General features: G+C 46.3%; 1 protein-coding gene across 5 annotated transcripts in view; it reads left to right on the top strand.

Annotated features, from left to right (window-relative positions):
* ABCC4 (ATP binding cassette subfamily C member 4) overlaps window positions 1-26790 on the top strand; it is a 262716-nt gene that overhangs the window by 619 nt on the left and 235307 nt on the right. The gene's annotated exons all lie outside the window — the stretch shown is intronic.

The following is a 26790-nucleotide window of genomic DNA, read 5'->3' as shown; positions in this document are numbered from 1 at the left end:
TCGCGGCGTGGGAGCTCTTGCAGCCGGCGACGGGAGCACGCGGCTTCCAGCCGCCCGTGGGGCCGCCCCACGCCGGCCGCGTGGTCCCCGTCTGCGCCCCGGCGCCCAGGGCGGGCGGGAACAGGGGCGGAGAGTGGTTCTGGGGACCAGGGGATCCCTGCCTTGGTGCTCGCGGCTCTGCCAGCTTCCAGTGCCTGGGAGCAGCAGCAGCAGCGACCGCGGCCGCAGGAGTCGGAGCAGGAGCTGGGGAGGCGGAGAGCCGTAGCTGCCCGGGGAGAATTACTGCCCAGTGGGAGAACCGACTAGACCCTTTCCCCCTTAGCCCACTTCCCCCGTGCCGCTCAGGGATTCGCACTTCTCATGAACTAAAGCTGCACCTTTTTCTTCCTAAGCAAGCAGCTTGTGAACAGCTTCCTTTATCTAAACTTAACCGCAGTCTAATTAGTGCCCTGGACCATTGCCATCTCCCCCACGGCGTCCCCACCTCTTCCGATATTCCTTCTGTGACACTGAGCTGCAACTCCACCGGGCTCCCTTGTGTGTTTGTGTGGCTGTGACCATGTCTCTCTCTTCCCCTTCCTCTGTTCCTGTGTGTCTCACACCGTGTCCTGGTATCTAGTTGTGGCATATTTCATGTGGGTAAAATAACAGCTTTTTTATTTAATAAATGGGAACACTGCTCTTTAACACGTTTTTATCCTGGCCACACAGAACCACAACTGGAGCATGTCTTTGAACAGCCGCTTTCCTTATTGCAATTATGTCCATTTCCACTTTTGAGGACCGCTCTGGAGATGGGGTCCTGAAGCCTGTGGTCTCTGGATCTCTAGCCTTTGTAGAAGTGATCCGTGGTCTTAATGCAGGTAGTCTTGTCCAGGCGCCCTATGGACCTAAAATTATTGGAGGGTCCCTGAGCTGGGAGAAAACCCAGGGGTGAAAAACGGCTCAGAGAGGTGAAGCTCTTGGCTAGTTTTCCATGTCGTAGCTGGGACTATTAACTAGGTGGGCCTGAACCGTTGGACTTAAATTGCATTTGCATTAATCTTTTGTTTCTTCATCCCAAACTAACCTGAAGGCTCTAATCTTACCCACATTCTGATAATTTACTCTTTTAAATGGGGTAAGCCTAGGAGATCCCAAGGGGGTGAGTACGCCTACGTTTGTTTTGATTGGTGTATTCACTTTGTGTAGGAACATCTCTTGGCCCTTTGGCCCCTCTGAAGGAAAGAGGACTATGGGTAGAAGAAGGAATTTGGATGTGGGTATCATCAACAGTGGTGAAGCAGGCAAATGTCTCCTTAACTTCAGGCAGGGCAAGGAATTCTGAAGCACTTTCTGTTTGTGGATTTTTCACATGAAAATGGGAAGATGAGGATTTTGGATGAAGCTATTTCCAGCTTCCTTACTGCAGGGGAAGGAGTGCTTCTCTCTGTTTTACACCTGATGGTCCTGAAGCAGAGGTGAAGTTGCTTGGGATCACACAGCTATTTAGATGTAGAGCAGGATCCCAAAGCAGGCAGTCTGGCTCCTGAGCCTGTGTTTGTAACCGCTGTACTGAGCTGCTTCTGTTTGGACACTTGTTTTTTTTTTTTTTTTAATTTTTTTTTTTTAAACGTTTATTTATTTTTGAGACAGAGAGAGACCGAGCATGAACGGGGGAGGGTCAGAGAGAGAGGGAGACACAGAATCTGAAACAGGCTCCAGGCTCTGAGCCATCAGCACAGAGCCTGACGCGAGGCTTGAACTCACGGACCGCGAGATCATGACCTGAGCCGAAGTCAGACGCTTAACCGACTGAGCCACCCAGGCGCCCCGGGACACTTGCTCTTAAATACGTGGAGAAGGCTAGTCCATACACACTTTTGGTCTTGCAGGCCGGAGTTTCTTAAAGTTACTGCTGTTGGAGATGAGATGGTGCTTGTGAAAGCTATCACCATGCTTTAGGGCACCTGTCCTCAAAGCCGGGCTCTTAACGCCTTTAGCATCTGCATCACCTGGGAGCTTGTTAGGGATGCAAATTCTCCAGCCCCCATTTCAGACCAGTTCTGTAAATTATGTAGAAACTCTGGGCGGGGGGTGGGGGGGGGTTTGAAACAGGTGCTGCTGGTGATGCTGATGGAAGGTTGAGCCTGGCTCGCTGCTTGAAGCCACCGCCCCCAGTGGCATTGTTATTCCAGTTTTTTTTTTTTTTTTTTCAACGTTTATTTATTTTTGGGACAGAGAGAGACAGAGCATGAACGGGGGAGGGGCAGAGAGAGAGGGAGACACAGAATCGGAAACAGGCTCCAGGCTCCGAGCCATCAGCCCAGAGCCCGACGCGGGGCTCGAACTCACGGACCGCGAGATCGTGACCTGGCTGAAGTCGGACGCTTAACCGACTGCGCCACCCAGGCGCCCCTATTCCAGTTTTAAAAAAGGGTTGTGCAAGTCTTTTGAGGTCAGATTGACCGTGATTGCTATCCTACGTTGGTTTATTTACCTTCTGCAATTCTAGGGTTTAAAAAAAATTTTTTTTTAATGTTTAACTTTGTGAAAGAGAGAGATCATGAGCGAGCAGGGGCAGAGAGAGAGGGGGATACAATCTGAAGCAGTCTCCAGGCAGGCTCCAGGCTCTGAGCTGTCAGCACAGAGACTGACGCGGGGCTCAAACTCACATGAGATCATGACCTGAGCCAAAGTCTGATGGTCAACCAATTGAGCCACCCAGGTGCCCCTGCAGTTTTAGAGGTTTTAAAGTTGGAGGCCACCTTAGTGATTTCCATGTGTACCCTTCTGGCTGCAGATGGGAAAGCTGAAATGAGCCCAGTCAGGGAGTACTGCCTGGAGATAAGGCCCTACTTGTAGAGAAAAGCCCTAGTTTTCGGCTTCTCATTGGATATTTGCTTTTCTTAAATTTCATTTGCTTTCTAAACTTGTGAACTGGTAGCTGTCTATCCAAATGATGCTGATAACTAGCTTTACTGACTTCTATACAAATGGCCTTACTGGGGTTTTGGTGTTTTCACAGCACACTTTGGGCTTAGAGTCTAGAGGTCATACGTTTGTGGCTATTGGCAGTTGTTGTGGATTTTTGTTTTATTTAAACAATTTTTAAAAAATATTTATTTTTAAGTGAGAGAGAGAGTGCATGCAAGTGGGGGAGGGGCAGAGACAAAGGGAGACCCAGAATTTGAAGCAGGCTCCAGGCTCTGAGCTGTTAGCACAGAGCCGGATGTGGGGCTCCAACCCACAAGCTGTGAGATCATGACCTGAGCCGAAGTTGGACCCTTAACTGACTGAGCCACCCAGGTGCCCCTGTTCTATTTTTTAAGTAGGCTCTGTGCCCACCCAATGTGAGGCTTGAACTCACAACCCTGAGATCAAGAGTTGCATGCCCTACAGACTGAACCAGCTAGGCATCCCCATTATGAATTTTTCAAAAGAATATATATATATTTTTCTGTTTTTGTAAGAAATGTAAAACTACAGAAAAAGAAAGGAATATGGATGGTTTATTTTACAGACAGCGTGAGTGGGGGGGGGGAGGGGGAGAGAGAATCTTAAGCAGGCTCCTCCGTAGTCAGCGTGGAGCCCAACTTGAGGCCCCATCCCACGAGCCTTTTGACCATGACCTGAACTGAAATTAAGGGCCCAATACCCAACTGACCGAGCCTCCCAGGTGCCCCTGGATGATTTGTTTTTATTAGCCAAGTATATCTGCTGATGTTTTGGTTGTTTTCGTCTTCCTCCTGAAACTCTTGTGCATGTGTCTTTTCTACAAAACCAAGTAGTTCCCCCCCCTCCCCCAGCCAAATAGTTTTGGATCCTGATTCTTTCTTAATTTCCATTGGTTAACATTTATATATGGGCTTAAATCGTCAAAACAGTATATTTAATGATTGTGGTTTATTCAGTCTTTCACTTGTGTCGAGTACAGTTTATTTCTGATTATGATGCAATGCACGTCCATGTATCTTTGTGCGTCTTTCCTTTTTCTCTACTCCCTGAAGTAGAGTAAGTGGTGAAAGGCAAAATGATTTCCCAGTTTTGGACCAGTTGACCCTCAATATCGGCTTGTGTGCATGTTTCATTGTCAACTTTAAATACCTGAATTAAGGTGCTTAAAAGGTTAAAAATATCAAAGTTTTAATTTGAATTTGATTCATATAGATGGAGCTTTGTTTAAATATCTTTGAATTTGTGTTACATTTTTTCCCATGAGGCGTTTATACTTTTTGAAATAACTTATAATAGTGCTTATCATATTTTTTCAGATTTTCATTTGTCTCAGTTTAGATCAGAGTTGTTTTTTTTTTTTTTTTTTTTTTTTTCCAGATAATCTCTACACCCATTGTGGGGCTCAAACTCACAACCCGGAGATGAAGAGTTGCCTGCTGAACTGACTGAGCCAGCCAGGCACCCCTTCCCTACATAAATTTATGTATCATTAATCGGGCTTTTCTTTCTGGTTTTTCTTTTTTTTTTCTTTCTTTCTGGTTTTTCCTGTTGCTTCTGTAATAGATCTTTTTTAGATTCCGGCGTCGTCTAAATCTCCATAAGCATTTTCTTTCTAATGCTAAAGGCAGCTAGAATTTCCTTTTGTGTTTGGTGTAAGAGAGGCCCCATTTTTCCCCAGACAGCCCATTTTCTCATCATGGTTTATTGAATAATTCTTCCTCTTTTCCCATTATTGGAAGTAAATGGTGTGGTGTATCCAGCTGGGCACTAGATCGTCCTGTCCCTCAAGACTCCCTGGACATGTCCCCGGCTCCCCCGCTGCACAGCATCCCTGGGGGTGTGCTCTGCATTTATCCATCTACCCTCCTGCCTGTGGTTAGCAGCTCAGACCTGTCCCCAGAGAATGGGGTTGAGGAGGGTTTGGGCCACTGGAGAATGGCTTACATTCTCACTCCCCTGACACTGGCGCAGTCGGTGAACTGTCATCTTCAAAGTGAATGCTGTTGTGGAGATTGCCACTGGTGCCAGGGTAGACTCTCTGGAGACTTCTCAGAGAAGGCTGAGGATGCGAGGGAAGTGCAGATAATGCTGAGTGCTGTAATGGTTTCAAGAGGTTGGCTGCATTAGGCCCTCGGTGATTGGGAATGCAGACGTATCACTGTATTCATTTAGTTTAGTTTCTTTCCAAACAGTGGCTGTGGTGTACGTTATTAGGTAGCTGATGGTATTTTATTTTTTTTAAGAGAGAGCATGAGTGGGGTAGGGAGGCAGAGAGAGGGAGAGGATCTGATTTAAAAAATATATATAATTTATTGTTAAATTGGCTTACATACAACACCCAGTACTCATCCCAACAAGTGCCCTCCTCAATGCCCATCACCCATTTCCCCTCTCCCCCCCGCCATCCACTCTCAGATTGTTCTCTGTATTTAAGAGTCTCTTATGATTTGCCTCCCTCCCTCTCTGTAACTACTTTTCCCCCCTTCCCTTCCCCCCATGGTCTTCTGTTAAGTTTCTCAAGATGCACATATGAGTGAAAACATAATGATACTGTCTTTGATTTATTTCACTTAGCATAATACCCTCCAGTTTCGTCTACGCAGTTGCAAATGGCAGGACTTCATTCTTTCTCATTGCCAGGTAGTATTCCATTGTATGTATAAACCACATCTTCTTTATCCACTCATCAGTTGATGGACATTTAGGCTCTTTCCATAGTTTGGCTATTGTTGAAAGCACTGCTATGAACATTGGGGTGCATGTGCCCCTATGAATCAGCACTCCTGTATCCTTTGGATAAATTCCTAGTAGTGCTGTTGCTGGGTCGTAGGGTAGTTCTATTTAAAATTTTTGAGGAACCTCCACACTGTTTTCCAGAGAGCTGCACCAGTTTGCATTCCCACCAACAGTGCAAGAGGGTTCCCGTTTCTCCGCATTCTCGCCAACATCTGTTGTTGCCTGAGTTGTTAATGTTAGCCATTCTGACACGTGTGAGGTGTTCTCAGTGTGGTTTTGATTTGTATTTCCCTGATGAGGAGTGACGTTTAGCATCTTTTCACGTGTCTGTTGGCCATCTGGATGTCTTATTTGGAGAAGTGTCTATTCATGTCTTCTGCCCATTTCTTCACTGGATTATTTGTTTTTTGGGTGTTGAGTTTGGTAAGTGCTCTATTGATTTTGGATACTAACCCTTTATCTGATATGTCATTTGCAAATATCTTTTCCCATTCTGTCTGCCTTTTAGTTTTGTTAATTATTTCCTTTGCAGGGCAGAAGCTTTTTATCTTGATGAGGTCCCAATAGTTCATTTTTGCTTTTAATTCCCTTGCCTTTGGAGATGTGTCGAGTAAGAAATTGCTGCAGCTGAGGTCAAAGAGGTGGTTGCCTGCTTTCTCCTCTAGGGTTTTGATGGTTTCCTGTCTCACATTCAGGTCCATTATCCATTTTGAGTTTATTTTTGTGAATGGTATAAGAAAGTGGTCCAGTTTCATTCTTCTGCATGTTTTGCTGACCAGTTCTCCCATCACCAACTGTCTTTTTTCCATTGGATACTCTTTCCTGCTTTGTCAAAGATTAGTTGCCCATACATTTGTGGGTCCAATTCTGGGTTCTCTATTCTATTCCATTGGTCTATGTGTCTGTTTTTGAGCCAATACCATGCTGTCTTGATGATTACAGCTTTGTAGTAGAGGCTAAAGTGTGGGATTGCGATGCCTCCTGCTTTGGTTTTCTTCAATTATTTTGGCTATTTGTGTCTTTTGTGGTTCCATACAAATTTTAGGATTGTTTGTTCTAGCTTTGAGAAGAATGTTGGTGCAATTTTGATTGGGATTACATTGAACGTGTAGATTGCTTTGGGTATTATTGACATTGTAACGATATTCTTCCCATTCATGAGCATGGAAAGTTTTTCCATTTCTTTGTGTCTACTTCAGTTTTCTTCATAAGCTTTCTATAGTTTTCAGCATACAGATTTTTTACATTATTTGGTTAGGTTTATTCCTAGGTATTTTATAGTTCTTGGTGCAATTGTAAATGGGATCAGTTTCTTTATTTCTCTTTTGCTTCATTACTGCTGTATAGAAATGCAACTGATTTATGTACATTGATTTTTGTACCCTGTGACTTTGCTGAATTTATGTATCAGTTCTAGGAGTCTTTTGGTGGAGTCTATGGGTTTTTCCATGTAGAGTATCCTGTCTGCGAAAAGTGAAAGTTTGACTTCTTTGCCAGTTTTGATGCCTTTTATTTCATTTTGTTGTCTGATTGCTGATGCTAGGCAGGACTTCTAACACTATGTTAAACAACAGTGGTGAGAGTGGACATCCCTGTCATGGTGTCCCTGATCTCACGGGGAAAGCTCTCACTTTTTCCTCATTGAGGATGATATTAACTGTGGGCTTTTCATAAATCGCTTTTATGATGTTTAAGTATGTTCCTTCTATCCCGACTTTCTTGAGGGTTTTTATTAAGAAAGGATGTTGTATTTTGTCAAATGCTTTTTCTGCATCGATTGACAGGATCATATGGTTCTTTTTTTCTTTTTTTTTTTTTTTAACTTATTTTTGAGACAGACAGAGCATGAACCGGGGAGGGTCAGAGAGAGGCAGACACAGAATCTGAAAGAGGCTCCAGGCTCTGAGCTGTCAGCATAGAGCCTGAGGCGGGGCTTGAACTCACGGACTGTGAGATCATGACCTGAGCTGAAGTCGGCCGCTTAACCGACTGAGCCACCCAGGCACCCCTCTTTTCTTTTATTAATATGATGTATCACATTGATTTGTGAATGTTGAACCAGCCCTGCAGCCCAGGAATGAATCCCACTTGATCATAGTGAATAATTCTTTTTCTATGCTGTTGAACTCGATTTGTTAGTATCTTATTGAGAATTTTTGCATCCATATTCATCAGGGATATTGGCCTATAGTTCTCTTTTTTTATTGGGTCTCTGTCTGGTTTAAGAATCAAAGTAATGCTGGCTTCATAGAATGAGTCTGGAAGTTTTCCTTCCCTTTCTATTTTTTGGAATAGCTTGAGAAGGATAGGTATTATCTCTGCTTTAAATGTCTGGTAGAATTCACCAGGGAAGCCATCTGGTCCAGGACTCTTTATTTGTTGGGAGATTTTTGATAACTGATTCAATTTCTTCACTGGTTGTGGTCTGTTCAAATTTTCTATTTCTTTCTGTTTGAGATTTGGTAGTGTGTGGGTGTCTAGGAATTTGTCCATTTCTTCCAGGTTGTCCAGTTTGTTGGCATCTAATTTTTCATAGTATTCTCTGATAATTGCTCGTATTTCTGAGGGATTGGTTGTGATAAATCCACTTTCATTCGTGATTTTGGGTCCTCAGGAGAGAGAGAATTTCAAGCAGTCTCCATGCTTAGCACGGAGCCCACCGCATACCTCAATCCCAAGACCCTGGGATCATGACCTGAGCCAAAATCAAGAGTCAGGCACTTAACCTACTGAGCCACCCAGGCATCCCCCAGAGATGTTTCGTTTTAAACTAGGGCTTTGCACCATTTTCAAGATGCCCCCCACTTTTTTTTAAAGATTAAAAAAAATGTTTACTTTTGAGAGAGCACGCACAAGCAGGGGAAGGGGCAGAGAAAGGGGGGTCAGAGGATCCAAAACTGGTTCCCTGTAGAGAGTCTGATGCGGGGGCTTGAACTCAAAAACTATGAGATCATGACTTGAGCTGAAGTCAGATGCTTAACCAACTATGCTACCCAGGCACCCCTGAAGGTTTTTTTTTTTTTTTTTTTTTTTTAAAGTACACACTACACCTAACATGGGGCTCAAACCCACAACTTGGAGATCATGAGGTGCACGCTCCCAAAATGCCTCTTAATGTTAATCTTCCGTTGTTTGTTACCAGAAATCCAGATGTTACTGATGGAGGCTGGGTTAGCTTTCCAGGGCCCTTTTTCTGGCCTCAGCCTGTTTGTGTCTTCAGCATTTAGTTTGAGGAGTTTTGGCAAATTTCTACAATAACTACAGCCTGAAGCAAAACACCCTTATTGAAATTTACTAAGCCCCTGCAGTGAAATAAACAGTGTAACAAAATTTACTAAGTTTATCTCCTATAGCTTAAACTTAATTTTTTTGGGGTCTTTATCCCTATAGTTTCTGCATCTGCTCAACATGAAAGGGGTTAACTAGTGTTCTTTCAGCTAATTTGCCTTTCTGAGTCCTCCAGGGGATCCCCTCCCTCCTTGCACATCTCCCAGGCTGCACCTGCTCTGTGGGGTGTGGAACCCAGGGTCCTTGTGTGCAACATGAGCCTTTATCCTAAATCTTAACCTTTAACTTTTCTCTGATACCAGGAGAATGTCTCTGGGCGGAGGGGGGTGTTCTTTGTGTGAGCTCTGAGCCTGTGCAAGTATTTTCAATGTTTCTATGCTGATGAATTGTGCAGAAGTGGTTGGCAGTGATGCAGTGGGAAGGTCTAGACTTTGGAATGGACCCAGCTCTTATCTCTGGCCCTGCAAGTTCTTTGTGGCTGCATGTAAATGAATATCCGAGCCTTAAAATTGGGAGAGGGGGATGATCATTAATGCAGGTCACCTAGAAGTCACCTAGTCCAGAGTTAAAGCCTCAGGTTGTTATGGCCAGGGGGCTCCTAAAGACTGGAATATAAGTTTTAGATCCATTTAAAGATCCAATTATTTTTATTTTAAGAATATTTTTCATCTCTACATGCATTGTGGGGCTTGAATTTGTAATCTAAAGATCAAGAGTTGCATGCTCTACCGACTGAGCCAGCCAGGTGCCCCAAAGATTGATACACCCAAAGAGATTAATCCTTTTAGGATCTCTTTATATATATTATGTACATACACACAACCAAAAGTGTAAGTTAGAGAGTAAGATGAATGTTTTTTAGAAGTTAAAACTCATGTTATCTATTTCAGCAGTATTTTATGAGATGCCCGTAAAAATACAGATGAGGAACCTTCCCTCTCTCTAGGTATTCTGGTTCTGGTTGGTGTGGGTGGGACTTGGGGATCTACATTTTAAGTTCCTGCTGGGCACTTGGGGGGGTGGGGGATGCTTAGTCCTCCTGAGATGGGTCCATTTAGATAACAATACAGATCGTAACTAACACCTATTGAACACTTCCTGTGGGCTCAGAATTTTTTGCTCACTCGTTTACATTTAATGTCCCTGTTAATCCTCAATTGTATAAGACCGTGAATATGTCATACTGGAGGAAATCCAGGCCCAGAGGGGTTATGTAACTTGTCTGGGACCTGTAGCGAGGAGGAGGGGGAAGTCACTGCCCCAACTGGTACCCTGCCCACAGTCCTCAGCACACACAGTGGCCGCCTGTTCTCAGGCTCCTGTCTCTGTCTGCCTGCCTTTAGCTCCGACAGGTTAACACTGGTTGACCAAAGAAATAAATGAGTATGCTGACTATCCAGCAGGTATTTAAAAGTCATGTTAGTGAGTGAATTTGCTCTTCATAGATGTTCGTATGTGAAACACATTTTCCTACCCTGTCTCCATCATGCCGTCTCCTGAATTGCCATGTGTTTTCTTGTCCATCCAGTTATTAAGACATGAATCTGTCCGTTTTTTTTAAATTTTTTAAATGTTTACTTTTGAGAGAGAGACAGTGTGTGAGTAGGGGAGGGGCAGAGAGAGAGAGAGAGACAGAGAGAGAGAGAGAGGAAGACACAGAATCTGAAGCAGGCTCCAGGATCTGAACTGTCAGCACAGAGCCCCAAGCAGAGATCGAACTCATGAGCAGTGAGATCATCACCTGAGCCGAAGTTGGACGCTTAGCCGACTGAGCTGACTGAGCTGACTGAGCCACCCATGGGCCCAGAACCTGTCTGTTCTCAAGGACTTTGTCTTCTGACATCAAATCCCATTGATTCAACTTTAGACATGCCCTTTGAGTCCTTCATTCAGCAAGTGTTTCCTGAATGTGAGTGTGTGAGAGCCCAAGGGAAGGCGGACACCTCAGAGCCTGTATCCCTCTCCTGTTCCAGCCTCAGCTCATGCTCTTGGCTTTTCTTCCTCCCAGCGGATCTTTCTACTTCCAGTCTTTACCCTAAAACAAATCCCTGCCATCCTCCTGCTTAAAAACCTCTGCTACTCCTTACTGCTTTCAAGAACAGTTCTTAAGAGTGGCATTTAGAATTCTTCAGAACCTGCTTTTTGAGTCTCCTCTTCAACAATTTCTCACTATGAGACTTTTCTGATGAGGTGAGGCAGATTTTGTAACTATTCTGCCTGTGCAGGTCCCCCAGAGCCAGGATTGGGGTCCTGACTGAAGAGAGGCAGCTGGCTCTCAGTGAACCCCTGGGTTCACAACCAGGGTTGTGGGAGTGGATGGGGGAGAGCAAGGCTGAAGCCTGTGTGGCTTTCCCAGCACCATTGCCCGAGGCACATTTATACAGCACTAAGCCCTGATCCTGGTACAGTGGAACAGCGCCCCATCTGAAGCTAAAAGTGCCTGGGGATAAATCTGACTCTACGACTCCCCTGACCATGGGCAAATAAAGTGGGAATAATCGTTGTCCGCATCCCATAGAGTTGTTGAGAATATGAAATGAACCAGACACTGGTAAACAGAATGGTGTCTGGCAGATAGTGAGCAGTGAATACATATGAAAAGGTAGCTATGTTACCTTAGCATTTGTAACCTAACATTTTTGTTTGTGTATTGCCGTACTTTATTTCCTAGATAGAGAATCAATATAAATTTCAGAATCTCATTCCTTACTCAAGGAACATAATCTGGGGCTTGGGGGGAGAGCTGTTGGCATCCTGAAATCAGAATTTTTTAACAGGATTCTGGGTGACTCAGATGCTTAAGGTTTGGGAACCACTTTTCTGAACTCTTTCTCAGGCCTTAAAATCCAACTCTGTTTGAGAGCACAGTGGGAGGCCAGGGGTACTGATTCAGCCCCTTTGTGGTTTAGGTAATTCGTTCAGCCAACATTTGAGTGCCTTTTTTGTTGCTGCATTCAAATCCATAAAAATAACATTCCTGTTCTCAAAGCACTCACACAGTCTTGTCTGTTTACTTCTGTAAATAGTGCTAGTTGCTGAACAAAACAAGCCCCAAATCTTAGTAATTTAGTTAAAAAACAAAACAAGCCACACTTAATCTCATGTTTATAGTCTGTTTGGGGTTGGTGGCAGTGGGGAACCACACTGTACATTTGTTCAGTCGCTGGACTTTTCATGTCTTGTGGCTTGGTCCTTGGGTGCTCTCCATTGAGTCCTCTTTATTCAGCTGGAAAGAAGTTGTATGTGGGCTGGTTTCTGTGTTCGTGGCGTGGAAGTGACCTACGTCATTTACACTCACATTTTGTGGGCCAGGTGTCAGTCACCTGGTCACCTCTGACCATAAGGTGGACTGGGAAGTGTGATCCGTGTGTCTAATCACAACACGTCAGGCGTGCACTGTTGTAGGGCAGAGTTGTGCTCCCATGGTAGCGGTTGCATGAGGAAGGTGGGCATGTGTGGGACACAGATTTGTGGAAAAGGGGTAGTGTGTCCTGAGAACATTGAGAAGTGTTGTGGATGCCCCTCAGTCATCTTGCCCCTCCCTGCCACCTCGTAGTGTTTGATACAGTCGTTCAAGACCACGTTCCTCCCCTTTTACATCTTAGCCAACCAACTTTCATACTTACCTCTTCTCCCCAGTCTTGTACAGCATGGACTTAGCTTCTCATTCCATTTCCTGGTTCCATGGCCACTTCTCTGCTGGCCTCTTCATGGGGCTAATTTCTGTCTGCTCTTTTTCCCCAAGCTAGCTCCTGTCTGCCCTACTTCCAATGTCAGGGAATTATACGGTTGGACAGTAGAGTTCTTCACTCATACTCAGTACAGGAATCCCTTCCAGACATTGCGCAGTGGGCAGTGTCTCTTATGCCTTCATACCGAAATACCAGAAATGTTGTATTAAGCCAGTTTTCTTTTGGGCAGTTTCTAACCATCTGTATCTTCTTTGTGTGTGTGTGTGTGTGTGTGTGTGTGTGTGTGTGTGTGTGTGTGAGAGAGAGAGAGAGAGAGAGAGAGAGAGAGAGAGAACACAGCACATTGACTCCCCCCCCTCACATGATGGCCTTGTGGTATTCAAAGACCACTGTCATGGACCCATTAAATATTTCAGAGAATTGTCTCTAGTTCCTAGGATACCTTTAAATGGCAGGGTTTTCAGACCCTCTTCCATCTGGTCGAACTGAATGTGCCTTGGTTTATCAATGTCTTTATATTAATGTGGCTTCTAGAACTAGACCTACAGTTCTAGGTTTGCCTTGGCCAGAGGTAGTATTTTAACACTTTGACAATTTAACAAATATTTTTGAGTGCTAATGTTCTAGACTAGGGGTTGGCAAACTGTGACCTGTAGGTCACATCCAGCCTACTGTCTGTTTTTGTAAATAAAGTTTTATTGGAATGAGGCTATGCTCATTCATTTGTATATTGTCTGTGGACTACAACAGTGGAGTCAAGTAGTTGCAACAGAGACTGTATGACCTGCAAAGCCTAAAATATCTATTTCTTTATTCCTATTCTATTTCTATCTGTTTCTAGCCATAATTATGATCTAGTTCTTTATAGAAAATGTTTGTCTGTCCCTGGTCCAAATTTTCAGGATATAACAGTGAACAAGATAGGTAACAGTCCCTGCCTTCACTTGACTTAAATTCTAGTGAGAGAACAAATAATAAACAAGATAAATAGGTAAAACATAGTAGGTTATAGGTGCTAAGAAGAAAAAATGAGGCAGGGAAAGGGGTCAGGAGTATGTGTATGGGAAAGAGAGGTGGCAGTTTTAGCCAGGGTGGCAAGGGACAGCTTCACAGAGAAGTCCTGCACATTCTGGGGGAGTAGCCAGTGCAAGAGAGGAGGTCTGGAGGGCTCTGTTGGCCATTGGAGGTCTTTGGCTTTACTTGGAGTGAAGTGGGGACCGCTGGAGAGTTTTGAGAAGAGACACGACATGGTCTGCTCAGGATTTAGTAAGATTATTCTGGCTGCTGTATTGAGAATAGACTGAAGAGCGCCATGGGCAGAAGCAGGGAGACCGGCAGGAGATTCCATGGTGGTTCAGGCAAGAGGCGAAAGTGGCTTTGACCAGGAGGGTGGTGGGAGTGGCAGTGGTGTGGAGTTGGATTCAGGGAAGAGCTTATTCGAAGGTAGAGCTGGGCATCTTGGATATTAGGCTGTGGAACTTGAGAGGAAGAGACAGGCAGCGTTGCCTCTGGGTTCAGCCTGAGCACCGGGAAGGATGGAGTCGTCATGAAATGAGCTGCTGAAGGCTGCAGGAGGACCTGCTGGAGAAGAGCAGGAGTTTGGTTTTGATCATGTTAAGTTTGAGATGCCTGCTGCACACTTAAGTAGAGAGGTTGAGTAGGCAATTGGTCATGAGTCGGGGCTCAAAGGAAGAAGTCTGGGCTGGAGGTGAAATTTCGGTATCGTGAGCAGTGTGTGCAGTTGGGATATATTGGACACACGGTCAACTGACGTCAGAGTCCCTGGGACTTATCCACACGCAAACCTCTGTTGTATCTCTGTTTAAGTTTATTTTGTTGACGTCAGAGTTCATCATCTCATTGTTGTCAGTTGGAATTTCTTTGAAAACTTTTGTAGTCTGAATGTCAGAAAGGGCAAGTCTTGGAACAGTCCTGTGGGTTGTGGCTGATCCACTGATGAACACTGGGGAGTAGATAAGTTGGCCACAGTTGTTGGGGGAGGTCATGTTATCTGTCTTATGGGAGTCCAGAGGTATTGTATCTACTGGGTAGTTATTATGAAATCCTACAAAAAAGGAATTGAGGTTAGGTTGGCATGATTTCCCATTTTGTTAAAAAAAAAATTATTTTAATAAAAAAAGTTTTTAGAAAGCGTGTGAGCAAGGAGAGGGACAGAGACAATCTTAAACAGGCTCCATACTCAGCACGGAGCCCGATGAGGGGCTCAATCCCACAACCCTGGGATGATGACCTGAGCCAAAATCAGAGTCGGATGCTTAACCCACTGAGCTACCCAGGTGTCCCATGCATGATTTCCTCTTAACACAAGCTGGCTCTTGTGAGGTCTTGCTTAAATGTACTTACAGATGCCCCCTTCAAAAGATTGTTGATGTGTATTATTTCTATTAAGCTTGCTAGTTCTCTTGTGTTGTAAGTTCTTACTAGTTAATACATAGCAGTATCTCAACCCTCACAAAAAATGAATTGCCTGGGCCCTCTGTAGGTAAACTTGAATTATCTCTGGGGGTGGAACCCAGGCGTCAGTATTTCAAAAATATTCCCTGTGAGTTTCTGATGGACACTGAAGACCAAGGACCACTGACTGATTAACAGTTTCCCAAAGATCAGTCACCTTTCTGTGCATATTTCCATTTTTCTGGTCTAGGGTCCTGAACTGCTCTCATCCTCAAAGCATGAGATCCTTTGCTGCACGTTCCTCTCAGAGCACGAGAACTGGTACCATAGGGTGTATTTTCAACCCCACGTGGACTCAGCAAGTGATTGGGGAGGAAGGGGGCTTGGTATATGGAAGTCTTAGAGATGCTCAGTTCTTAGATCTTTATCTAACTCCTTGTTGAAGCTGGCTGTGTCCTCCTTTTGCCCAGACAGGACAACCGGGAGCTTGGAATTGAGTCAGGTCTGACTGTTTCCAGAGCATGAGCTTCCGCCTCCATGTTGCTGTGTTTATTTTTTCCTCCTGGTCAGACAAGGATGCCTGGATTGATTGAGTTTAGGAGGGTAATTGAGTGGCTATCCCACATTTGTCAATTAAAAGCCTGTGAATATAAAACTGCCCACTTAGGCGTCTGGGTGGCTCAGCTGAGCGTCCAACTTCAGGTCAGGTCATGATCTGACGGCTCCTGAGTTCCAGCCCTGTGTTGGGCCCTGTGCTGAGAGCTTAGAGCCTGGAGCCTGCTTCAGATTCTGTGTCTCCTTCTCTCTCTCTCTGTCTCTCTGCCTCTCCACCACTTGCTCTTTTTAAAAAAAAAAATTTTTTTTTTAAACTACCCACCTAATGAATTTTATTTGCAGATGTTTATTGGTACATTCTATTGGTCAGAAGGTGACTGAGATTGTATGATAAGCCCAATTGACCACCTCTTTTTAAGTCTTCTATTGAAGCCATTCTTCACCAAGTGGCCCGTGTGCGTTTCTGTCTGTCCTTAATGTAAGAATTTGTAGAAGGGAGATTTATTGATGGCCTAAAATTTTAGGCTGGGCCTTCTTCTCAGTGTCACAGAACCAAATGTGGTACTTATGAGAACTCTGAGTGTTCATTATACGCTATTTGTTCACCTGTAAAACAGATAAATGTATTTTTATTTTTAATTAGTTAATTTTAAAGTTTATTTTGAGAGAGAGGGAAAGAGACAGCAGGAGTAGGGGGAGGCAGTTGTGGCGGGGGGGGGGGTAGGGCAGAGAGAGGGAGAGAGGGAATGAATGAATCTGAAGCAGGTTCTGTACTATCAGTGCAAAGCCCAATGCTGGGCTTGAGCTTCCAAAACGTGAGGTCATGACCTGAGCTGAAACCAAGAGTCAGATGCTTAACAGACTGAGCTGAGCCACCCAGGTTCCCCCCGCCACCCTCCCCCCCCCCCCAGCCCGACTCCCATTTTAAGTGAATTTTCCGTTATTTGGTTTCCCAGGAGAGAGCATCAGACTAGAGCCGGAGGACCTGGGTGCTAGTCCGTGATCGTGTACTTATTAGTTGTGTGACCTTTGGCAAGACACATAATCATTTCAGGCTTCAGTATTCTCTTCTACAAATTGAGAAAATTAAACTTAATCTCGGTATGTTCTCGAAGTTATGTTTTAAGTATAATAAACTAATAGAATTCTCTACACTTATTTTTCATCCCCACTTGTAGTCTGGCAGGGCAAGTCAGCAGGGAGGTGTTGTGGAAGTGGTATCGTGTGTAATGTCCATCTCTGATGCCTGGAGAAGTGACCTGTTCGCAACTGCTCCGCAGAGATTAAGATCTATTTAAAAAAAAAGCCACAAAGGAGAATATAAATTATACCCAGAACTGGGCAACTAGCTGTGGAAGCACTTTGAAAATTATAAGGTGAGGGGCACCTGGGTGGCTCAGTCTGTTCAGTGTCTGACTTTGGCTCAGGTCATGATCTCACTGTTCTTGAGTTCGAGCCCCACATCAGACTCTGTGCTGACAGTTCAGAGCCTGGAGACTGCTTTGGATTCTGTGTCTCCCTCTCTCTGCCCCTCTCCTGCTCATGCATTCTCTCTCTCTCTCTCTCTCTCAAAAAAATAAAAACATTAAAAAAAGAAAGAAAATTATAAGGTGGTGGTAACTACATCCACCAGAAGTCTTCTAGAAAGCAGTTTCACAGCAGAGCAAAGTGGTTGAAACTGCTCAAGTCCTCGCTTCTGGCACCTGCCTTTCCGTTGGTGCCACCACCCTGATCTTGGACTCCAACCCTGCAGAGCTGTGAGAGACTACATTTTTGTTGTTTAAGTCACCCTGGCTGTGGTATTTTGTTGGGGAGCCCAAGCTGACCGAGGCACCCCACATGCCCCACGGAGGTCTTGGTTGGCGTTAGTGCCCTGGTTGTCATTGATCAGAGCTGTTTTGTTTTGTGGTCATTTGTGCGTTATTACACTGAGTCACTAAGGATTCTGACCCCGCAACCTTAACCTTCTACTTGACCTGCTTATTATAGACCTGCTGACTCCCAAATTTTGATTCGAATTCAGGTAAAAATCCCCGAAACTTTTCAGACTTGGTGGCCATCCCCTTCAGCCCTTCAGAGTACCTTACTCAGGAGGAGAAGGAGTTCTGTCCCTGGACAGGCAGGCGGGTGTTCCAAGGACCGTTCCTGCTCTTGACGTTAGATCACTCACTACTGTTGCTGTTAGTGCCCCAGAACCAGGTTTGTGCATCCAGTGAAGGGCCGTCTAGTGTAAGTTAGGTTCTTTAAGGCGGTGAGATAACTCAGACTCGTGCTCTGAACTTTCTCTCTTACGTCTACATGCAAATTTAACCAAATGGTTTTGCTTCTGGGAAAGCCCCATGCAAGTCCTTCGTGTATCCAGTATTAATATTGGGTAACAGATGGCCCGGTTCGCTGGCAAACCCGGAAGTCTCTTGCCTCTCCCCCTTTTGAATATGATGCATTTTACGGTTTTCCTTGAAACCTATATCTTGAAGAGAAAATTAGTCCCTCTGAGTAAGCCAAATTAGGATCCTCTCCCTCCTTTCTCCTCTCTCTGTCTGTCTCTCTCTCCCGTGAGTGGATGTTGGTCATCCCTGCTAGGAGCCGCTCAGAAAGTGAATTGAAGTCTTGCAGGGAAATTCTTTGCGGCTGCCTCATCTGCACGGTTCCTCCCGAGGGCGGGATTCCTTTCCTGTAAGGGGGAGGCACCGGCTCTGAGAAGCTTCCAGGAAGGATGAGGTGCAGCAGGAAGGAATCCCACAGAGCAGCCGACTCACACGCGCTTTTGAAGAGGGAATGAATCGCCTTTGGCTTCTCGGAAGCCGCGTCCACCCCCCCCCCCCCCCCCCCCCCCCCGGCCCAGGGCAGAGCACAGCGAGCAGCACAGCGTGGCTACTAAACGTCAGGCCACCGGGAAGGTGGTGCGTGAGGGGGCGGGGCTCGCCTCGGTCAGATGAAACTCGGACTGGAAAATTTGAGGTGAACTGGAGGCAGGCTGACATGAGCTAGCCCTGGGTCATGCAGACAGAAGGTCTGGTTCAAAGCCATTACGCGGTTTCCTCTCACAGCAAATTCCTGGCTAGAATTTCAGGCGAGAGGTGGACGTGAGCGCGGCGCCCTGTGTGCTGAGGGGCTGCCCGCGCCAAGCCGGGTGGACACTGTAAAGACGAGGGAGGCTGGCACGTTCTTCCAGGACCCTCGCCCCGGGCGACCGCCCGCAGCTCCTCCCCGTCGCTCCTGGGGATCTGGTGGTGGCTGGGAGTCCCATGCCACGCTTCCTGCCCGTTCTGTGCTGCCTTCCTCCTCCCGCCCCGTGTTCCCGCCCATCATGTTCTCTGGAACCATCTCTGCACCCTCCGCCCCCTCGCATGCTCAGCCCCGTTTACTGGTTTCCACGGAAATCCATCGGCAGTGGGGTTTGGGGATTTTTGGAGATGGAGGTGGAGGAGTATTGGGTGGGCTTTGCCCCGTTCCCCTCCATGTTCTCTCAGTTCCCTCTCTGATGTCCCCCCCTCCCCTCCATCGTGGGCACAGCCTTTCTGATCACTCCAGGACTTTGAGCAGTTTTCCATCTTACTGTGTCAGTTCCTGCAGAGCTACCTCAACCGTGATAACGTTTGCCTCCAGCCGAGGAAACAGGCGCAGAGGTTGAATTTTGCGCCCAGAGTAACGCGACTTAGTAAATGGAACGGACAGGGCTGTGTGGCCAGCTTCAGCGGCAGAAGTCACATGCAGAGGTCCTCGGAAGGCAGAAGAGGGAGAGTTACATTCAGGCGTGGGTTAGCATCAGGAGCTGGTGTGGTGCAGGAACGCCTTCTGGGGACAGGTGGTGCTTGTAAAACTACATGGTGTTTTAGTTTGTGCAGAAATTCTCCTTCCTGTCCTTAAATCCCTAAAAGAAGCGCACCTCCAGAAGCATATTGCATTACAGACAATGACTTCTTTCCCTGGGCTTAGCGATCCCGTGTGGATATTCAGGCCCTGCCTTGACTTCAGACGTGGCCCCTGGCTCCTGATGAATTTTATCAGCCTTGGGTCCGATTGTAGAAAAAAGGGTTTGTGTTCTTTGTTATCCAGGTCTCCTAATAGGCCACCATCCTATGTGTTATTCTGGCATCTTTGTTCTTTAAGGATGTACATGGTTGGTGTGCCAGCCTTTCTCCTACCCCCGCCCTGGCCACAAAAGGAAAAGAAACCCTACTTTGATTGGGTAGGAAATCAGATCAATAATAACATTTTTTGATTGCCTGACGTCCTAGAGCTGTCGCCAGTCTCTGTTGTTGTTAATTTTTCTTTTCACCTGTACCATGTGGTTCTAACTCTTGGTTTGCCCAGGACAGCCCTGGTTTACATCCTTTATCACACTGTCATTGTTAATAGCACTTCCTTTTACTCTTCAGAGGGTCTTAGATCGGGTGATAAATAATATCGCTTTAACTGAGCTGAAGTTCATATTCCATAAAATATGCCCCTCACCCCGCCATGGAACTTGGGCAGCAAATGTGGTCAAGGGTGATGCCAATATTTGCTAAACTTTTAGGAGGAGTAATCGCTAATCAAAACCTATGATCACCCCCACCTAAGCGGGCACCCTTGGACCTGTGACCTGTGCTTTATGCATAAAAATGACGGCTGTGAAAGTTACAGGGAGAGCGTGTGGTCCTGGAGGCGGCCCTTCACAGACCAGGCTGCAGGAGCGTTGACAGGAACGTCTCATGGGTGGTCCAGTTCGTGCGGGCTGGAGGGACAATACCCAAAGGGGTCTCCCAGGGTGTATGTGAGTCCAGCCGTTGTAGTCAAGCACTTAGCTTCGCAGTGTGAGACAGAGCAAGCTGGACAGGAGGCCGCGACCAGGGTTCTGTGCTGAGCTGTCTGGGAACCAGGAAAGTCCCCCAAGGTGACACAGACCTTCACTGTCATGGCTGGCTTGGCTGATCACCTGGTTCCAGAACTTTTGGGTGGGCTGATGCCTGAGGGGCCCTACACTTGGGGTCTGCGGAGCTGATGGAGGCTGAGAAGTGGTGCGTTTGTACTTCACCATGGCCAATTAACTGTGTGTGCTCTTGGCCAGATCCAGTCCGAGCCAGTTTCTGTATTCATCGATGGAACATGCTGCTTACTAGTAACTCTGTGGGTGGACAGGAGGGGTCCTGAAGCCCAGCCACCGCTCCCAGATTCCCTCATTCACTCCCTTCTCCAGGACCCTACAGGACAATCTTTTCTGACCTCTGCTCAATTAGAGGCAAATGCTTAGTGTTTCGCCCTTTTTCTGTAAGTGCCTTAGACCTTAGGGCTTCCTACTTGCTGTTCTTTTTGCTTGGAACACGCTGACCCTGCTCTCGTCCTTGGGGTCTTGGTCCACGCCTGGCCTCTGAGAGCCCGGCCTCCTCTCCCTAGTCAGCCTAGCCATCCCGTCCTCAGCCACATACATCTCTTTGCTTTATTTTCTGTCTGATCATGGTCATTGTTCTGAACCTCCCTTAGTTTGGTTGTCCCCTGCTTCCCTTCCTGAGTGTGAGCTCTGTAGAAGATGCTATCTGTGGTCTAGAATCTAGAAAAGTGCTTGTCCCGTGGTGGACAAGCACTTAAGACTTCATTTGAATTAGTGAATGTTAAAATTCCTGTTTCTTACAGTCCTGTTGTTGAGATTCCTGGTTTAAAAAAAAAAAATGAGTTGTGGGTTGCATTTTCTTTTTAATTTTTAAAAATTTTAATTTTTTAAAAAAATTGTTTTTAATGTTTATTCATTTTTGAGAGAGAGAGCGCAAGCAAGGGAGGGGCAGAGAGAGAGGGAGACACAGAATCCGAAGCAGGCTCCAGGCTCTGAGCTGTCAGCATAGAGCCCGACATGGGGTTTGAACCCACTAACCATGAGATTGTGACCTGAGCTGAAGTCAGACGCTTAACCTATTGAGCTACCCAGGCGCTCCCCCCCCCCCCCCCCGCCTTTTTAATTAATAAAGTTGTCGCACACATGCTGTGCTTTGAGAGCGTTGGAGGGCTGCTTCTGCAGGGACGAGGGAGGAAGATGTCATTTGGCTCTGGCCTCTTTGGAGGGAGAAAGGAGGTGCATCTCCTCTCTCCTGGGTTACACAGTTGGGTGCTCACTGTTCTCCACTCTTGCAGGGCGTATGTGGGAGGAGCGGTCTGTCTTCCCTCTGAGTCCCCTTCCTCCTGATGAAGTGCCGGTGACCTTCATGGAGGGATGAGGAGCAGAGGGGCTTGCTAGAGGGACTCGGATTTGCCTGGGAACGGCATTCAGATGGCTGGGGTTGATTTAGGACGGGGGACAGAGGACGGATGGGAACCAGGGGTGACAGGCCGTGTATAAAGTATCTCCGTGTGGTATTCCCTTCACTTACTGACTAAACCCGCTTGTGTTGTTTTCAGTTGCCTTTTTTTTTTTCCACCACTGAATTTTTGTGGTTATAGGAAACGTTTTTCAAAGCGAATGGGAGGAGATCCTAAGATTATTAAGAAAGCTGTTTTAGCATGTCCTGAGATTCCCTATGGAGTTTTCCCTCTTCTGATTCCTACGGAGTAAGCCCTTTAACAGACCGTGTACAGAGGCTTTTCAAAGGATATTTTTGTTCTTTCTGAATATGCAGCTATTCAAGCTGAGGGTTGGTATGTTTGTAGTTGACCTAATGTTTCAAAGAATGAACTAGTTTAGCTGGAATTTTCCTAAAAGCTGTCCCATTGACATAGTATTGCCTAAATAGAAAAGTGTATGATTTATAATTAGCTTTTCCCCCCTTAACTCTGAGTAGCAGGCGGAGAGGTTCTTACATTTTAAGTTGGTGTTCTCGTTTTTGGACAGCTGTTCTCCATGTTGTGTATAAAATACGGTACACACCGGTCTTCTTTTTTCTGGTCCAATTGTTTTTGCTTGTCAGAAGTGGCCGACGCATTCCGTATTCCAGGTCTGGAATCACTGCCGAGAGCTCTAAACCGATGCCTAGAAGAGAGATGGAAGGGGATAGTCCTGGAGGACTGATTTGGTGTGGAAGAGCGGTTTCAAGTTCAGGGCCAGCCCGAGCAAGCAAGCACCCGGAGACTTTTTGATCACACCTTCACTTCTGCCTCGGGGCTGCGAGAGCCTTGTATGTTTTGTTTGTGGACTTTAAGCAATCTGTTATTACCTTGTGGATAATTACCAGAAATATGAAATTATATGTGTTTATTAACCTTTGCCTTTTCTCCTAAATCTAGGGTGGGGACATTATAAAAATTAAAGGAGAAACTAGGCTCTACTATGTTAATTTGTTATTGTGTTTACTTGAAGTAAAATCTTAGCTGTGTAACCACCTGCCCTTTCCCTCCACACTTCGTACCGTTTGCCAAAAAATAATTTTGGATTGTACGGCAACCCAGGCAAGGGGCTGACGTCTCCATCAGTGTTCCACTGGGGCCTTAAATAATAAAACTCGTTTTGCTGTGTGATGATCTAGAGAGAAATCTGATGGCCAGGCCCGAGGAGAAGGGAGCTTGGGCAGAAATAATAGCCCAAGCAGACACGTTAATAAAATCCTGGCATCAGCTGGAAAAAACCTGGAGAGAGCAAGAGGGTCTGTGGTGCTAAACCAAGTTCTAGGCCCCCGTTCACTCAGTAGAACAGAAGGACACGCACCAAATGCTACCTCTGGATGTGTTGCCTTTAATTTTAACTTTTTGTATTTTTACTGATCTACTTCTTCAGGGAATTGAAGGCATGACTTTGCCTGATAGGTGGGCCTGAAGAGTCATGACCCCAAGGGAGGGGACAGGCACAAAAGGAAGCAATAACGACGATGCCATTCAGGATTTCACACCCGAGCCAAGCTGACAGAGCTTCCGGGAGGCTGGGCAAGCTGGAGCTGCCCCTGAAATTAGGCTCGGGATCCGTGAAGGCTGAAAGAGTCACCAGGAAAAGAAAATGTTTAAGAACCATAACACCACATGCTGTTTGGAGACTTCAGGAAAAAAAAATGTTGGGAAGTTTTTGGGGAGATTTGCAAATCTAAATGACTTTTGAATTAGAGAAAACTGATGGCAGTAGATACTTCTTCCTGAAGTTTTTGGGCTAAATATCTGCCTTTCTTTTTTTGAAAGCAGAAAATCAATGAGTTCACACATTGGGTGTATGTGTGTTATTTCTGGGTTAAGTGGAAGGTGTGTAGGTTTGTCTAGCATGTGCTGTTTGCTATACCGGGCACTTTGGAGGAAGTGAAAAAAGTAGAAACAACCTGTGGCCTGGGGGGGGGCTTCTTCTCAACTCCGAGTAGAGGGGATTGCTCTTGGAGCTCATGTTTTTTATGGAATTTGTGGAATTTCAAGAGAGGCTGGGCCAGGCGCTGCCCGTGAAACGTTTGTCTGAGGCACACGAACGTGGAAAACCTTGTGAGTGTATTTCACCACAAACACCCGTTGTGCCCCCTGCTAACGTTCTTCTCATCTGAACCCTAAGAGCATCTCCCCAAGGAAGCTCCCTCAGGTGTGTCCTTGACGTTAACCAGCCTGTGCTCTTTGAGTGCGGACAGTAATTTAGATTTCTCAGCAGTTCAGATTCGAATGGCTTTTTCTTAGTGGGCAGAGCTTGCTTGGAACTCTTGGGTGGATGGGAGCTTCTTGGCTGTGGGGCATGTTTTCCAGGATTTTGGCTAATGGCGATGGAGGGCAGACAGAGTCCTGTTCCCCTCCTGCAGGTTCGTGCGAAGCCACACCACGCGTAGGCCCGCTGTCTGTCCTGTAAAAAGAAAAGGATGGATAATAAACAAATGAACGAACAAACATTTAAAAAAAATAGAAAAGCAACCTAAAGTTTTTGTTAAATATTTTGAGAGAGGGAGAAAGAGCACGCGTGAGGAGGGGAGGGGCAGAGAGGGAGAGAGAGAATCCCAAGCTGACAGCACAGAGCCTGTTGCGGGGCTCTATCTCACGACCGAGATCACGAGCTGAGCCAAAATCAAGAGTTGGATGCTGAACCGACGGGGCCACTCAGGTGGCCCAAAGTTAAGTAAGCTTGAACTTCAACCCAAGACAGTCCCACTGCATTCCAGAGCGTCTCAAAGTATCGTTGGGGGTTACTACCAAGTTCTCATCTGCCTCCTGCAAATCCAGGACAAATAGTGGTATTCCAAGGGCTAAGGTGATACAAATATTTGCCGAGGTTTTATAGGTAAACCATTTGTTGATCATCGCTGTGGCCTCAGGGAGTAATCAGTCTCTGTGGGGGTTTCTTTCTCAAGAACAGCGTGGCTGGTGGAGGGACTGTGAACTCAGGGCTCCCATGTGACCTTTGTGCTCTCTCCTCCTAGGCCAGCTGCCACGGTTTCCGTTCGGCGGCAGTGACCGTCTTTGCCAATCTCACTGTTGACAGCCCCGTCCTCTGACTCAGGGTGGCAGATACTGTTGTTGATAGAAGCCGGCCAGCCCCTATCACATTGCACACACTAATGTAATCTGTCTGCAGTTGTCTTGGCATTCATTTGCGAGCTGTGCTTTAAGACTGGAGTTAATCATAGGTCTGAGTTGAACTTTGTCACAGATCAAGAGAGGCAGGCCAGCTGGCTGTTTTCTCGGTTGGGGCTTTTATGCTGTGTCTGCCACTGCTCATGATTTGATCACCGTCTCTGAGGCATCGGAAAGGAGAGCCTCTCCTGCGGGGGGCTCTGCGTAGGACCCTCACTCCTGCAAATGTGGTCCGCAAGCCAGGCCCATTGCCAGCACCTGGTGCTTGGAAATGCAGAGTCTCAGGCTGGGCCCCCGATTTAGTGAATCAGAATTCGCGTCTTAACAAATCCCACGCGATGCACCTGCGTGGACATAGGCCGGGCTCCTGTCGGTTGAAGCTGGGTTGCTACGTCCTCCAGGTTTGGGTGGGTGGGAAGAGGGGGAGTGTGGAGAGGTGTGTACAGTTTTAAGGCCTGAGCCCTGCATGTGAGTGGCACGCATTCCCTCCTCTCCGGTGCCACATGGTTGCACCTAACTGTAAGAGGAGGCTAGGAAATAGAGTCAGACCCTGAGCAGGGAATAAGGGGAGAGGGGGAGAGACTCCCAAATGGGCCAGGGAGTGGATTAGGTGGGCTGTGCTGTGGGTGTGGTTCATTGCTCAGCAGATGCCCATCTGTGCTTCCGCTGCTCCTTTTCTAGTGCTTTTTCTTTCTTTCCCTTTGTTTTATGAAAGTTTATAGGTAAACTTTTTAAAAGCTTATTTACTTTGAGAGAGAGCGCACGAGTGGGTAGGTAGGGGCAGAGGGAGCAGGAGAGAGAATTCCAAGCAGGCGCCGTGCTGTCAGTGCAGAGCCCGATGTGGGGCTCAAACTCCCTGACCGTGAGATCACAACACGAGCCAAGGTCAAGAGTCGGACACTTAACCGACTGAGCCACCCAGGCGCCCCTCTAGTGCTTTTTCTTTCCTTTCTTTTCCATGCCTTAAATTTGTTTGAGAGCATGGAGGAGAAGGGCAGAAGAAGAGAGAGAGAAAATCTTAAGCAGGCTCCGTGGTCAGCAGGGAGCCCGACTCGGGGCTCAATCCCATGACTCTGGGATCATGACTTGAGCCAAAACCAAGAGTCGGACCCTCAACCCACTAAGCCACTCAGGTGCCCCTCTAGTACTTTTTCTTTTAATATTTTTATTTTACTTATTTTCTGAGTGAGAAAGTGTGCCAGCATGCGCTAGCTGGGGAGGGGTGGGGGGAGAGAATCCCAAGCACTGACAGTACAGAGCCTTATGTGGGGCTCAAACTCATGAACTGTGAGATGATGGCCTGAGCTGAAATCAGGAGTTGGATGCCTAACCCATTAAGTCACCCAGTGCTCTTCTAGTGCTTTTTCTTAGATCACTAGATTAAACTATTTAAAAAGTATATTTACTGATGATTAGAGAAAAACAGTACTAATTTTGTTAGTTGGATGACTCACTTTTATAGAGAAAATACCCAACATCTAAGACCCACACAGGTGGGATTTTCCTCTTGTTTCCCTCTCTCCCTCCTTTTTATGATGGAGAATGACCAGCATATTCTACAGTAGAGGGAACAGTGTAATGAACCCCTGAGTACCATCTATGAGTGTCTGCAGTTTTCAGCTCATGGCCAGTCTTGCCCCTGTTCTGTTCTTGACCTGGATGTTTGTGTCTTTTTTTTTTTTTTTTTTGGTAAGGCTGATGTGTGAACAATTGTGTTATGGGCTGAATTGTGTGC

This window comes from Leopardus geoffroyi, chromosome A1, assembly GCF_018350155.1.
Source record: "Leopardus geoffroyi isolate Oge1 chromosome A1, O.geoffroyi_Oge1_pat1.0, whole genome shotgun sequence".
Classification (NCBI taxonomy): domain Eukaryota; kingdom Metazoa; phylum Chordata; class Mammalia; order Carnivora; family Felidae; genus Leopardus; species Leopardus geoffroyi.
The sequence above is the reverse complement of the archived record's forward strand: the minus strand, read 5'-3'. Positions and strand labels throughout refer to the sequence as shown.